This window comes from Aotus nancymaae, unplaced genomic scaffold (genome assembly GCF_030222135.1).
Source record: "Aotus nancymaae isolate 86718 unplaced genomic scaffold, 86718_ANA_hifiasm-v0.15.2.pri h1tg000009l, whole genome shotgun sequence".
Taxonomy (NCBI): domain Eukaryota; kingdom Metazoa; phylum Chordata; class Mammalia; order Primates; family Aotidae; genus Aotus; species Aotus nancymaae.
The window spans coordinates 9,782,413-9,795,872 of record NW_026988420.1 but is presented as its reverse complement, the minus strand read 5'-3'; the positions used below and the strand labels follow the sequence as shown (position 1 = coordinate 9,795,872).

The 13,460-nt window shown below is 42.2% G+C and overlaps 1 pseudogene; it reads left to right on the top strand.

Moving 5' to 3' along the window:
* Positions 1-2,017: 2,017 nt before the first annotated feature.
* Positions 2,018-2,311, top strand: LOC110569384 (large ribosomal subunit protein eL37-like; annotated as a pseudogene).
* The last annotated feature ends 11,149 nt before the right edge of the window (positions 2,312-13,460 follow it).

Here is a 13,460-nt window from a genome sequence, read left to right as displayed (position 1 = left end):
TCCTCGAAAATTGCCAACTCAATATTAAAACCATTGAAGCAGGGCCTTTTATGTTTGGAGTGAAGTTGCTGATGTCCTTGATAATCATGTCAATTACTTTAAAGGTTATTAGTCTCTTCAAATGTCTTTTCTTTCTCATATTAATTTTGGGATTTTATGATTTTTTTCTTTTTTCAGAAATGTACCTCTTTTATATAAGTTGTCAAATAGTTACTCATTTTATTGTTATATTAAACTCTGTTGTGTTTGTATAGTTTTTCTTTTTCCATTTTGTGATTTAGTGACTTTGTGTCTGCTGTTTTCTTCATTAGTTTTGTCAATTCTTTTTTATAAAACACCTTTAGTTTTGTACATGTTTCTATTGTGTTATTGTTGTGGGGGTTCTCTTTAATTTCTGCTTTTATTTTTATGGATTTCTTTCTTCTGTTTAGTTGGGTATGACCTGTTACTTGTTTTCTGATTTTTTTTTTTTTTTTGAGATGGAGTCTCACTCTATTGCTCAAGCTGGAGTGCAACCTCGGCTCACTGCAACCTCCATCTCCCAGGTTCAAGTGATTCTCTTGCCTCAGCCTCCTGAGTAGCTGGGATTACAGGCTCGTACCACCATGCCCGGCTAATTTTTGTATTTTTAGTAAAGACGGGGTTTTGCCACGTTGGCCAGGCTGGTCTCAAACTCCTGGCCTCATGATCTGCCTGCCTCAGCCTCCCAAAGTGCTGGGATTACAGGCTTGAGCCACTGCCTGTGGCCTTGTTTTCTGATTTCTTATATTCAATTATTTTCAGGATTCGATTTTTGCTTGTTTCTTTGTTTTCTTATTTTTCTGCTTGGAATCATTATCCCCCAGACAGCTTCGCAAACGTTCCTTTCCTCTTTCCAGATGTAATTTGAATTACACTCTCTCAGCCCTGCCTTCTCTGCCTACTCTATTTAAACTTGCCCCTCCTCTTCCCTCTCCATCCCCCTTCCCTGAGTTATTTTCTCTAAAGCATTTGTTACCATCAAACCAAGTGGGCATTTTACTTAACTATTTATTGTCTATTTCCTCCCATTAGAATGTGAGTTCTTTTAATTTTGGTAAATTTATGAAATTGTTCAATCATGATCATGTCTAGAGCATTTTCATCACACCAAACATTTTCCTGTGCCCCTCTACCTTTAATTTCTGTTGTACTCCTATCCAGGCAACCACGGCTCTGCGTCTGTCTCTATAAATTTGGGAGATACGAATTTTGACTGTTTTGCTCACTTCTGTATGTCCAATATCTAGAATGCATCTGGCACATAATATGTGATCCATTAATATTTGTTAAGTGACTATTTCAAATAATCTTTTTTTTTTTTTTAAGGCTGGGCACGGTGGATCACGCCTGTAATCCCAGCATTTTGGGAGGCTGAGGCCGGTGGATCACGAGGTCAGGAGATTGAGATGTTCCTGGTTAACACACGGTGAAACCCCGACTCTACTAAAATACAAAAAATTAGCCGGGCGTGGTGGCACGCGCCTGTAGTCCCAGCTACTCGAGAGGCTGAAGCGGAAGAATTGCTTGAACCCAGGAGGCAGAGGTTGCGGTGAGCAGAGGTAGCGCCACTGTACTCCAGCCTGGGCGACAGAGTGAGACTTATCTCAAAAAAAAACCAAAACAAACCAAATAAAGGTTTGTTAAAAACATTTGTTTACCCATCTGTTTATCTCTGTGATTCTGCACGTGGATGCTTTATATGTTTTGGAGCTGTTGTTGTTATGAACGGTTTGGATCAGTGTCCCCGCCTAGATTTCATGTTGAAGTATAATCCCCAATGTTGGAGGTGGGGCCTGGTGGGAGGTGATTGGATCAAGAGGACGGTTTCTAATGGTTTAGCCCCATCCCCCTAGTGCTGTCTTGTGATAGAGTTCTCACCAGATCTGGTTTTTAAAAGTGTGTGACACCTCCCCGCCCCGCTTTTCCTCCTGCTCCAGCCATATAAGACAGGCCTGCCTTCTCTTCAGGTCTCTCTGGTCTCGGCCGCAGAAGCAAGATGATGAAGGGAACGTCATTGTTTGGAAAGCATTGCGGTAAGACACACACGTTGCGCCTCCGCTGTGGCTCTAAGGCCTACCACCTTCAGAAATCCACCTGTGGCCAATGTGGCTACCCCACCAAGCACAAGAGAAAGTATAACTGGAGTGCCAAGCTTAAAAGAAGAAATACCTCTGGGACTGGCTGAATGAGGCACCTAAAAATTGTATACCGCAGATTCGGGCACGGATTCCGTGAAGGAACAACACCGAAACCCAAGAGGGCGGCTGTTGCAGCATCCAATTCATCTTAAGAATTTCAACGATTAGTCACACAATAAAGATTCTGGTTTAAAAAAAGAAAAAAAGGCTTGCCTGCCTTCCCCTTCCCCTTCCCCTATGTTGTAAGTTTCCTGAGGCCTCCCCAGCCATGCTTCCTGTACAGCCTGTGGAACTGTGAGCCAATTAAACCTCTTTTCCTTAAAAATTACCCAGTCTTACGTATTTCCTTATAGCAGTGTAAGAACTAATACAGTTGCTATATGTAATATATTCATAATCATTAAATCTTGATCTATTGTTCCTGTTTTCAATATTTAATGTCCTCTTTATGATGCTTTAACTTTGAATCCTATTTTTTCCAATATTAAAGTTGTGGTCTGTGTTATCTTGTTGTTTCTATGCCTTCATCTTTTTCTACAGTTTTATTTTTTGCCTGTCTATATCCTTTTTGTTTTAAGTGTGTCTGTTGTTATATAGTTTACACATTACTAGATCTTATCAATTTAAAAAAACTCTGAAAGGCTTTATCTTCAGATTGCTGAATTCAACTTTTATTTCTCTCAGCTTCTTGGCCATTCATTTTTACCACTTATTTTACATTTGTGTGTATGTGTGTATATATATATGTGTGTGTGTGTGTGTGTGTGTGTGTGTATATGTATTATTATTATTTTTTTTTGAGACAAAGTCTGGCTCTGTTGTCCAGGCTGGAGTGCAGTGGCACCCAATTTTGGCTCACTTCAACCTCTGCCTTTCTGGTTCAAGTGCTTCTGCCTTAGCCTCCTGAGTAGCTGGGACTACAGGTGCACCCTACCATGCCCGGCTAGTTTTTGTAATTTTAGTAGAGACGTGCTGGCTAGGCTGGTCATGAATTCCTGACCTCAGGTGATCCACCCTCCTCGGCCTCCCAAAGTGCTGGGATTACAGGTGTGAGCCACCTGGCCCAGCCTTATTTTATATTTTTTATATTCTATTTTTTTGGATTTATCTCTTCTTTCCAGCTTTCCACTGGAGATTGAATTAAACCTTTAATTATCTTTATTTTTCCCTATCACTTTCTTAAATGGATTAAAATATTTATCTTCTCTGCATATAAGACTAGTCTAATAGCATCTCCTCTGTCTCCAACCAACTGTGCTTCCCTCCCCCAACATGCTGGTATCATCTAAATTTAGTTCTGAATTGTAATCATCTGGAGACAGAGCAGCACCCTCCCCCAGCCTGTCCGCAGCTCCAGATCCCAACACTCTCTTTTTCCCTTGGAGGAAGGCGAGAAGAGTTCTTGAAGCCTTTGTAGTTTCCCAGGTCCACACACTTTTTCTCTGTAGCATTTATAACCATTGACCATAGTATATATTTTACTTATTTATTATCTGTATTTTTCTACTAGAACATAGGTGTTAAAAATCTATAGGATTGTTCAATTGTAATCCAGTTTTCCTGGGGCAGAGCTGGGCTGGGAGACAGGAGCCAGCAGCCTTTGCTAGTTTGCCAACTTCTGAAGTTCCATCTTTCTGCTCGGGCTATTGCTATGGTCTGCATGTTTACCTTTCTTCCAGATTCATACTTTGAAACCCTAATCCCCAATGTAATGGTATTTGGAGATGAAGCCTGTGGGAGGTGATTAGGTCATGAGGGTGGAACCCTTGTGATGGGATCAGTGCCGTTAAAAGAAGAGACGTAAGAGACTGAGCATGGTGTCTCACTCCTGTATTCCCCTGTAATCCCAGCACTTTGAGAGGCCAAAGCAAGAGGATTGCTTGAACCCAGGAGTTTGAGACCAGCCTGGGCAACGTACTGAGACCTCATCTCTACTGAAAAAAAAAAAAAAAAAAAAAAAAAAAAAAAAAAAAATTAACCAGGTCTGGTGCACATGCCTATGGTTCCAGTTCCCTGGGAGTAGAAGTTGAGGCTGCAGGGAGTCACGATCTCACCACTGCACTCCAGCCTGGGTGACAGAGTGGGACTTTGCCTCAAAAAAAACCAAATTAGGTGTTATACTCACATCTAGGAATATAAAAACAAAACAAAACAAAACAAACAAACATAATAATAATAACAATAAAGAAGAGGCCAGGCATGGTGGCTCATGCCTGTAATCCCAGTACTTTGGGAGGGCCAAGGCAGGTGGATCACTTGAGGTCAGGAGTTCGAGACCAGCCTGGCCAATATGGTGAAAGCCTGTCTCTACTAAAAACACAAAAAATTAGCAGACATCTAAATCACAGCTACTCAAGAGGTTGAGGCAGGAGAATCACTTGAACCTGGGAGGCATAGGTTGCAGTGAGCCGAGATCACATCATTGCACTCCAGCCTGGGCAACAACAGCAAAACTCTGTCTCAAAAAAAAGAAAAAAAAAAAGAGAGCTTGTTTGTCTTTCTCCGCTCTCCACTGTGTAAGTACACAGCAAGAGGACAGCCGTCTACAGATCAGGAAGCAAGCCCTCACCAGATACTGGACCTGCCACAGCCTTCATCCTGGGATTCTCGGCCTCCAGATCTATGAGAATTAAATGTTGCTTAAGCCATTCAGCCTGTGGTGTTTTGTTATAGCAGCCTGAACTAAGATGGCTAGCTTGAGTTGGTTCTTGCTAATTTTATTTTATTTATTTATTTTTTAAGACTGAGTCTCTCTCTGTTGCCCAGGCTGGAGTGCAGTGGTGTGATCTCGGCTCACTGCAACCTCTGCCTCCTGGGTTCAAGTGATTCTCCTGCCTCAGCCTCCTGAGTAGCTGGATTAAAGGTGCCCACCACCATGCTCAGCTGATGTTTGTATTTTTTAGTAGAGATGGGGTTTTACCATGTTGGCCAGGCTGGTCTCGAACTCCTGACCTCAAGTGATCCACCCGCCTCAGTCTCCTAAAGTGCTGGGATTATAGGTGTGACCCACCACACCTTGCCTGTTCTTGCTATTTTTAGGCACAGGGTCCTAACAAAATATGTCAATAATTGTACTATGAGAATTAAATTGACTATTTTAACAGGGTAAACTATATACTGTTTAAAAAGGACCCTCTTTAGAAATACATAAAACACCACAATGGGGATGCAATCATCAAAATCCACAATGTCGGAAACTCTGTAGGACAAATCCTCCAGTTTTTTCTTTTCTTTCTCTTTTTTTTTTTTTTTTTTGAGATGGAGTCTCACACTGTTGCCCTGGCTGGAGTGCAGTGGTGTGATCTACACTCACTGTGACCTCCGCCTCTCAGGCTCAAAGGATTCTCCTGCCTCAGCCTCCTAAGTAACTGGGATTACAGGTGCCTGCCACCACGCCCAGCTATTTTAAAAATATTTTTAATAGAGGTGGGGTTTCACTATGTTGGCCAAGCTGGTCTCAAACTCCTGACCTCGTGATCTGCCTGCCTCAGCCTCCCAAAGTGCTGGGATTACAGGTGTGAGCCACCGCGCCTAGCCCAGTTTTTTCAAAAAGTAAATTTCATGAAAAAATAAGGAGAGGAAAAGGGAACCTATAGATTAAAAGAGACTTAATGGTATTAAACAAATAAATAAGTAAATAAAAGAGACTTAGTAGCCATGTCAACCAATTATAATGTCTTTTTAAAATTAAAAATGTTTATGAGTCAGTTCAGGAAATTTGAATATTGACTGGATGTTTGATGGTTAATATCAAATAATTGTTAATTTAAGAAGCGTATTATAATGATATTGTGGTTATGTTTTTTTTTTTGAGACGGAGTTTCGCTCTCGTTACCCAGGCTGGAGTGCAATGGCACGATCTCGGCTCACTGCAACCTCCGCCTCCTGGATTCAGGCAGTTCTCCTGCCTCAGCCTCCTGAGTAGCTGGGATTACAGGCACGCACCACCATGCCCAGCTAATTTTTTGTATTTTTAGTAGACACGGGGTTTCACCATGTTGACCAGGATGGTCTCGATCTCTTGACCTCGTGATCCACCCGCCTCGGCCTCCCAAAGTGCTGGGATTACAGGCGTGAGGCACCGCACCTGGCCTTGTGGTTATGTTTTTAAAAAGATAATTATCTTCTTTTTCTAAAAACAAATTTTCAGGCTAGGCGCAGTGGCTCACACCTGTAATTTCAGCACATTGGGAGGTTGAGACAGGCAGATCACTTGAGGTCAGGAGTTCGAGACCAGCATGGCCAACATGGTGAAACTCCGTCTCTACTAAAAATATAAAAATTAGCCAGGCGTGGTGGCGCATGCCTATAATCCCAACTACTCGGGAGGCTGAGGAGAATTGCTGGAACCTGGGAGGTGGAGGTTGCAGTGAGCCAAAATAATGCCACTGCACTCTAGCCTGGGCAACATAGTGAGACTCTGTCTCAAAAAAAAAAAAAAATTTCAGAGTCTCACTCTGTTTCCCAGGCTGGAGTGCAGTGGGGTGATCATGCCTGACTGCACCCTCAAACTCCTGGGCTCAAGTGATCCTCCCACCTCAGCCTTCTGAGTAGCTGAGACCACTGGTGCGTGCCACTATGCCTGGCTAATTTTTAAATTATTTGTAGAGATGGGGTCTCTCTATGTTGCCCAGGCTGGTCTTGAATTCCTGGGCTCAAGCGATCCTCTCCTGCCTTGGTCTCCCAAAGCACTGAGATTACAGGCGTGAGCCTCTGCGCCTGGTCAGAATTATCTTTTTAAACATTTCAGATGAAATTATATGGGGCCTGTGATACATTTCAAAGGAACTGGGGTTGGGGAGTGGGTGGGCGTATAGATGAAGGAAGAATGGCCATGAATTAGTAATTGCTGAGTCTGGATGACAAGTAAGTACATGGAAATTCATTATACTATTTAGTCTGCTTTTGTACATGTTTAAACTTTTCCATAGTCAGTTTTTCTTTCAAAGTTTTTCTTTATAATTATTGACTTGGAGATCTAAAAAAAATAAGTGAGAAAAGAAAATTGCAAAAACCGTTTATGTAAAGATTATACCAATTGCTGTCATGGTTTAGTAGCAGGGAAAGGCAAGTAAACTTGCAATGAAAATGCAATGCAATTAACTTCTATAATAGAAGTATCACAGGGTAGAATGTGTGTACATGAGGGTCACTCTACCCAGCCTGGAGAATCAGAGAAGGAGAAGGCTTTGGAGGATGCCGCCCAGATTGAAATAAAACACAATCCGTTTGGCTTCCACAGTGACTGAGACCCAAGTGTACCTCTGCCTGCTACCAGCCTCTGTTTTAATCATTCTCTTTATGTCCTCCAAGATGACTGTCCATTGGAAAACACAGTCTCTTCGTCTGTACCCTCTGCATCTCCTTGCCTTGAGACTTGCCTCTCTCCAGAGATACTGCCTTCCTGCGGGCCCTCCCAGAGACTGACCATGCTCCCACACCTGACTCCTTGTGGCTGTGGGCAGGCAGGGCATTGGCTTTGTCCTACCAGATACCACCTGTCTTCTGCCTCCTCAGCACCCTGCTTCTCTTTCTCATCTTATGTCTCAACAACTTAACTGCATTGGCCCTTTACTGTTTAACCGTGTTCAAGTTTCCTGCATCCTAAAAACAGGAACCCTGACTCTCTAGGACCACTTATTTCCTTTAGTAACCACATCTCACTCTTTCTCTTTACAGTCAATCTTCTTCAAAGAAGATAACTTACATGAAATGCACAAAGAAGGGAGCTCACTTCTATTCCTTCTTGAGTCAAGGTTGGTAGTTTCGGTGTTTCTAGAAATCTTCTTCTAAGCATTCTGTCATGCATGTATACCACATCTTCTTTATCCAGTCATCCACTGATGGACCATTAGGTTGATTCCATACCTTTGCTATTGTGAATCCTGGTGAGCTTGCAAATTAAATACATATATATAATTATTATATATATTATAGATTGTCTCTTGTTCCCAAACTTACTTGGAGAGTCACTGTCATGTACTGATGGTCAATATGCATCAAATAAGGATGCTATAATTGACACTGCCTCTTGTCATGAAAAGCACTCCTGAGGCCGGGCGCGGTGGCTGACGCCTGTAATCCCAGCACTTTGGGAGGCCGAGGCGGGTGGATCACGAGGTCAAGAGATCGAGACCATCCTGGTCAACATGGTGAAACCCCGTCTCTACTAAAAATACAAAAAAATTAGCTGGGCATGGTAGCACGTGCCTGTAATCCCAGCTACTCAGGAGGCTGAGGCAGGAGAATTGCCTGAACCCAGGAGGTGGAGGTTGCGGTGAGCCAAGATCGTGCCATTGCACTCCAGCCTGGGTAACAAGAGCGAAACTCTGTCTCAAAAAAAAAAAAAAAGAAAGAAAAGCACTCCTGAGACAAGAGAGGTTTCAGGGATGTGAGCCACCTGGTCATAACAGAAGAGCGCCTGCCGATTGGATCCTGTTGTAGGTACCAGGTTCATGGGCAGGAAGTCATCATGGAAGTACATAGTGCACTTTTTGTTGTACTTGGCAAGTATTCATTGACAACAGTCTTTAGCCTACGTTGGCGTATTTCATCTACCCACCAAGGGAATTTTGTAATGAATGTACCCGAGATTGCAAGTAGACCCCCTTCTCTAACACTTTTACTTCAAAATAGCCAAGGGAAAAAATTATGGACTTTTCTAGATCTTGGTCCTCAGTTCCTCTCTGTAAAAGTTATTGGATTTTGAAACTTTCTTCCCAATTTTCTAGAGGAGTGACACCAAAATTCCCAGTAATTAATGGAAAAAGTTGAATTTGGATTTAATGATTTAACTTTTCTAGTCCTTCTTTTGAAAAATATCACAAGAAAAAAAAATAAATGAAAGCTTGACAACAACGAAATTATAGTGAGGATCCTACGCACAGTGGTGGGAGGGTGGTGATAACCAACCATCTGGAAACACGGAGCCGGTGAGTGCCTGTGTCCCAGGTACTGACAGGAAAGGCGCAAGAACAAAGCGTGGTTCCTGTCTGTGGATGGCTTAGGATCTGGTGAAAAAAGAGCACACATGCTTGTGGGAAGCAGAAGTTAGCTATCTAAGATAGCTCTCAATATACCTAACACCAAGTGTATACACACCTTCTCCCAGTTAGTAAACCAAACAATAATCTAGGACTGCTGCAAGATGTATTTAAGGTCCCAAGTCAGTTGATTTTAAGATAAAAAGATTTTATCCAGTCTAACCTCATCACATGAGCTCTTTAGATCTGTGTGTAGGTCTAGAGGTCCAAGACAGGGGAAATCAAAACTTGAAAATGTGACAGAGGGCCAGGTATGGTGACTCATGCCTGTAATCCCAGCACTTTGGAAGGCCAAGATGGGCGGATCACTTGAGGTCAGGAGTTCAAAACCAGCCTGATCAACATGGTGAAACTCTGTCTCTACTAAAATCACAAAAATTAGCTGGGCGTGTGGCATGCATCAGTAATCACAGCTACTCAGGTGGCTAAGGAAGGAGGATCGCTTGAACCTGGGAGGTGGAGATTGCAGTGAGTTGAGACAGCACCACTGCAATCCAGCCTGGGCAACAGAGCAAGAGTCCGTCTCAAAAAAAAAAAAAAAAAAAAGGAAAGAAAAGAAAAAGAAAATGCAAGAGGGATTTAATGTGACGAAGACTCTTCATTGAAGATGGAGGGGCCATGTGGCCAAGAATGTGGGTGGCCTCTAGGAGATAAGAGTGGCCCCTGGCTAACAGCTAGAGAGGAAAGGGGGACCTCAGTTCTTCAACCACAAAGAACCGCATGTAGCCAACAACCCAAATGAGCTTGGAAGATTTTTTTTTTTTTGAGACGGAATCTCACTCTGTCACCCAGGCTGAAGTGCAGTGGCATGATCTCGGCTCATGGCAACTTCTGCCTCCCAGGTTCAAGTGATTCTCCTGCTTCAGCCTCCCAAGTAGCTGAGACTACAGGCGCCTGTGACCATGCCCAGCTAATTTTTGTATTTTTAGTAGAGACGGGGTTTCACCATAATGGCCAGGCTGGTTTTGAACTCCTGACCTTGTGATCCGCTCGCCTCAGCCTCCCCAAGTGCTGAAATTACAGGTGTGAGCCACTGTGCCTGGCCAGCTTGGCCAACATCTTGATATCAGCCAAATGAGGCCACGAGCAGAGAATTCAGTTAAATCTGCCCAGACTTCTGGCCTATAGAACTGTGGGCTCTGAAATGAGTGTTGTTCTAAGCCACTAAGTTTGTGGCAATTTGTTACATAGTAATAGAAAACTACTACATGTGGGAAAAGATAATATTACAAGAAATCTTTCATGTCAGACATGCTACTGTATTATTACAAGTGGAACTGCCTCTAGGGCAGGTTATACGTGCAGATAGTGTGAAGGAGTCTGGAGGATATTTTTTTAGATTGGGTGTGTGTGTTATTTCGCCCGGGTTGGACTCAACTCCTGGACTCAAGTGATTCTTCTACTTCAGTTTCCCAAGGAGCTGGGACTAGAGGCATACACTGCCTCTGGAGGATATTTTTGAGAGTTTATGTTTAGTAATTAAGAGTTCAGGCTTTGCAGTCAGAATGAGCAGATTTAAACCCTGACTGGACCTCTTTTAAGCTGCTTGATCATCTATAAACTATATAACATCTAGGAATATTGTGAAAGATAAATAAAATGATGCTTACAGAAGGCTTAGGTAGAGACTAAATAATACATATAAATATATACTTTAAAAAGAAACATTTGTGGTGCAATCATGCTCACTGCAGCCTCCACCTCTTGGGCTCAAGCAATCCTCCTACTTTAGCCTCCTGAGTAGCTGGGACCACAGGTGTGTGCCACCATGCCTGTCTTTTTAATTTTTTTTTTTTTTTTGGTAGAGACAGAATCTCACTATATTGCCCAGGTTGGTCTCCCCTGGACCAAAGGGATCCTCCCACCTCAGTCTCCCAAGTTGCTGGGATTACAGGTCTGAGCCACTGCACCCAGCCAAGAATATTTATTAAGTGCCAAATTATTGTTGTTTGCTAAAATTTCCCCCATATAGTCTTTAGAACACTCATCTTGAAAGACAGGCTGGTAGTGGTGTTTCATGCCTGTAATCCCAGCAATTTGGGAGGCTGAAGTGGGGAATCACTTCAGCCCATGAATTTGAGAACAGCCTGGGCAGCATGGTGAAACCCCATCTCCACAAAAAAAAATTTAAAAGTTAGTCAGGTGTGGTGGCACACACCTGTAGTTTCATTCACTTGGGAGGCTGAGGTGGGAGGATTGGTTGGGCCTGGGAGGTTGAGGCTGCAGTCAGTGAGCTGTAATTGTGCCACTGCACTGCAGCCTGGGTGACAGAGTGAGACCCTGTCAAGAAAGAAAGAAAGAAAAAAAGAAAGAAAGAAGAAAGAAAGAAAAAGAGAGAAAGAGAGAAAGAGAGAAAAAGGAAAGAAGGAAGGGAAGGGAAGGTAAAATATGCACGTTGTTATGTCTGAGTTGTATGAAAAATGTTTAGATGTGTCACAGATATGATGCAAAATTCAAGATGGCATCATAAAACATCTAGAGAACTCTCAATATAAGCCAGGTGTGGACTCATGCCTGTAATTCCAGCACTTATGGAGGCTGAGGCTGGAAAATCACTTGAGTCCAGGGGTTCAAGACCAGCCTAGGCAAAAACGTGGGACCTCATCTCTATAAAAATAAAAAAACTTGGGTGTGATTGTGTGCACCTGTGGTCCCAGCTACTTGAGAGGCTGAGGTGAGAAGATTGTTTGAGCCTTGGGAGGTAGAGGCTGCAGTGAGCCGAGATGCACCATTGCACTCCAGCCTGAGTGACAGAGAGAGACTCTATCTAAAAAAAACAAAACAAAACAAAACAAAAGGTAAATTTTATGTATATTTTACCCCAAATAAAATAATATGCAAAACATGCATAATTCATTGTTTACTATTTTTTCCTTCTACTAGACATTCTGTGAGAATGGGGTCTTGTCCTTCTTATTTCCTGCTATGTGCCCCACATCTAGTACAGTGCCTAGCACATAGCAATAGCTCTATAGGTATTTGCCAAATGAATAAATTGTACTAGGAGTGGGATTTGGGGGCAGAGGATGCTCCAGAAAAGCAATATCTCATATAATTAATTACCTAGGAAACACTGGCAGGGGATTGCATAATTTGCTACTGATAATATTCAGTTACCATAGAGTTTGAGAATCTGTGAACATATATTTTGGTTAACTATAGAAAGAGAGGAAAAATAGGTATCATATTGCAAACCTGTAGTCACATTGTTAATTACTTGGTCTCATGCAGAAGAGGGCTTTTTTCTTTAAGCCTTTTAAAAGAATGAGGATTTCTTTATTATGCAATATTTACTGTATTTCTATATAGTAGTACAAGTGTTTTACATTTTAGCCTGAAAGATTGACCTAAAATAAACATTTCAGCCTTTTAATGTAATTATAGAAGACAGAAGCAAGAAAGGATGCAGCAGAGAAGAGGGGAAAATGGAGAATTGTAGAGAGCTAGGGAGAAAAAAAGGTGATGTGAGGGATTCCAGCCATTGTAATTGAAGATAATGTTGAAAATTAAACATTCATATGTTTATGAATTCCCAGCAAGCTCCTGCCTGGGAATCTATCCCACAGAGATAAAACCACTAGTTCATAAAGACATGTAATATGTACTTGGATGCTATTGCAGCATTCTTCATTGTGACAAAAAGCACAAAACATAGCCCATGGCTGAATAATTTATGGTATATCAATATAATGAATTATTATTCAGCCATTAAAAAGAATGAAATAAATCTAAACCAATGGATTTAAACAGATGTTCGTGAGGTATAGTTGAGTGAGAAAAGGAAGATGTAGAAAAGTGTATATAGTATGTTCTCACTTTTTAATTTTTTTTGATTGAGTCTTGCTCTAATGCCCAGGCTGGAGTGCAGTGGCACAATTTCAGCTCACTGCAACCTCTGCCTTCTGAGTTCATGCAATTTTCCTGCCTCAGCCTCCCAAGTAGCTGGGATTATAGGCATGCACCACCATGCCCAGCTAATTTTTTATATTTTTAGTAGAGACAGGGTTTCACCATGTTGGCAAGGCTGGTCTTGAACTCCTAACCTCAAATGACCGCCCACCTCAGCTTTCCAAAGTGCTGGTATTACAGATGTGAGCCAAGTACCCAGACACATTCTCACTTTTATAAAGAATAAAATGTCCAAACTGCCAATTTCTAGATAAGATTTTGTAAGCGTGGAGAAAAATACAGGTGTGTGCATACTTGGTTGGTGATCTGGCTTGTTGTGTGTGTCAGCGGAGCAACAGCTGGTGTTGGA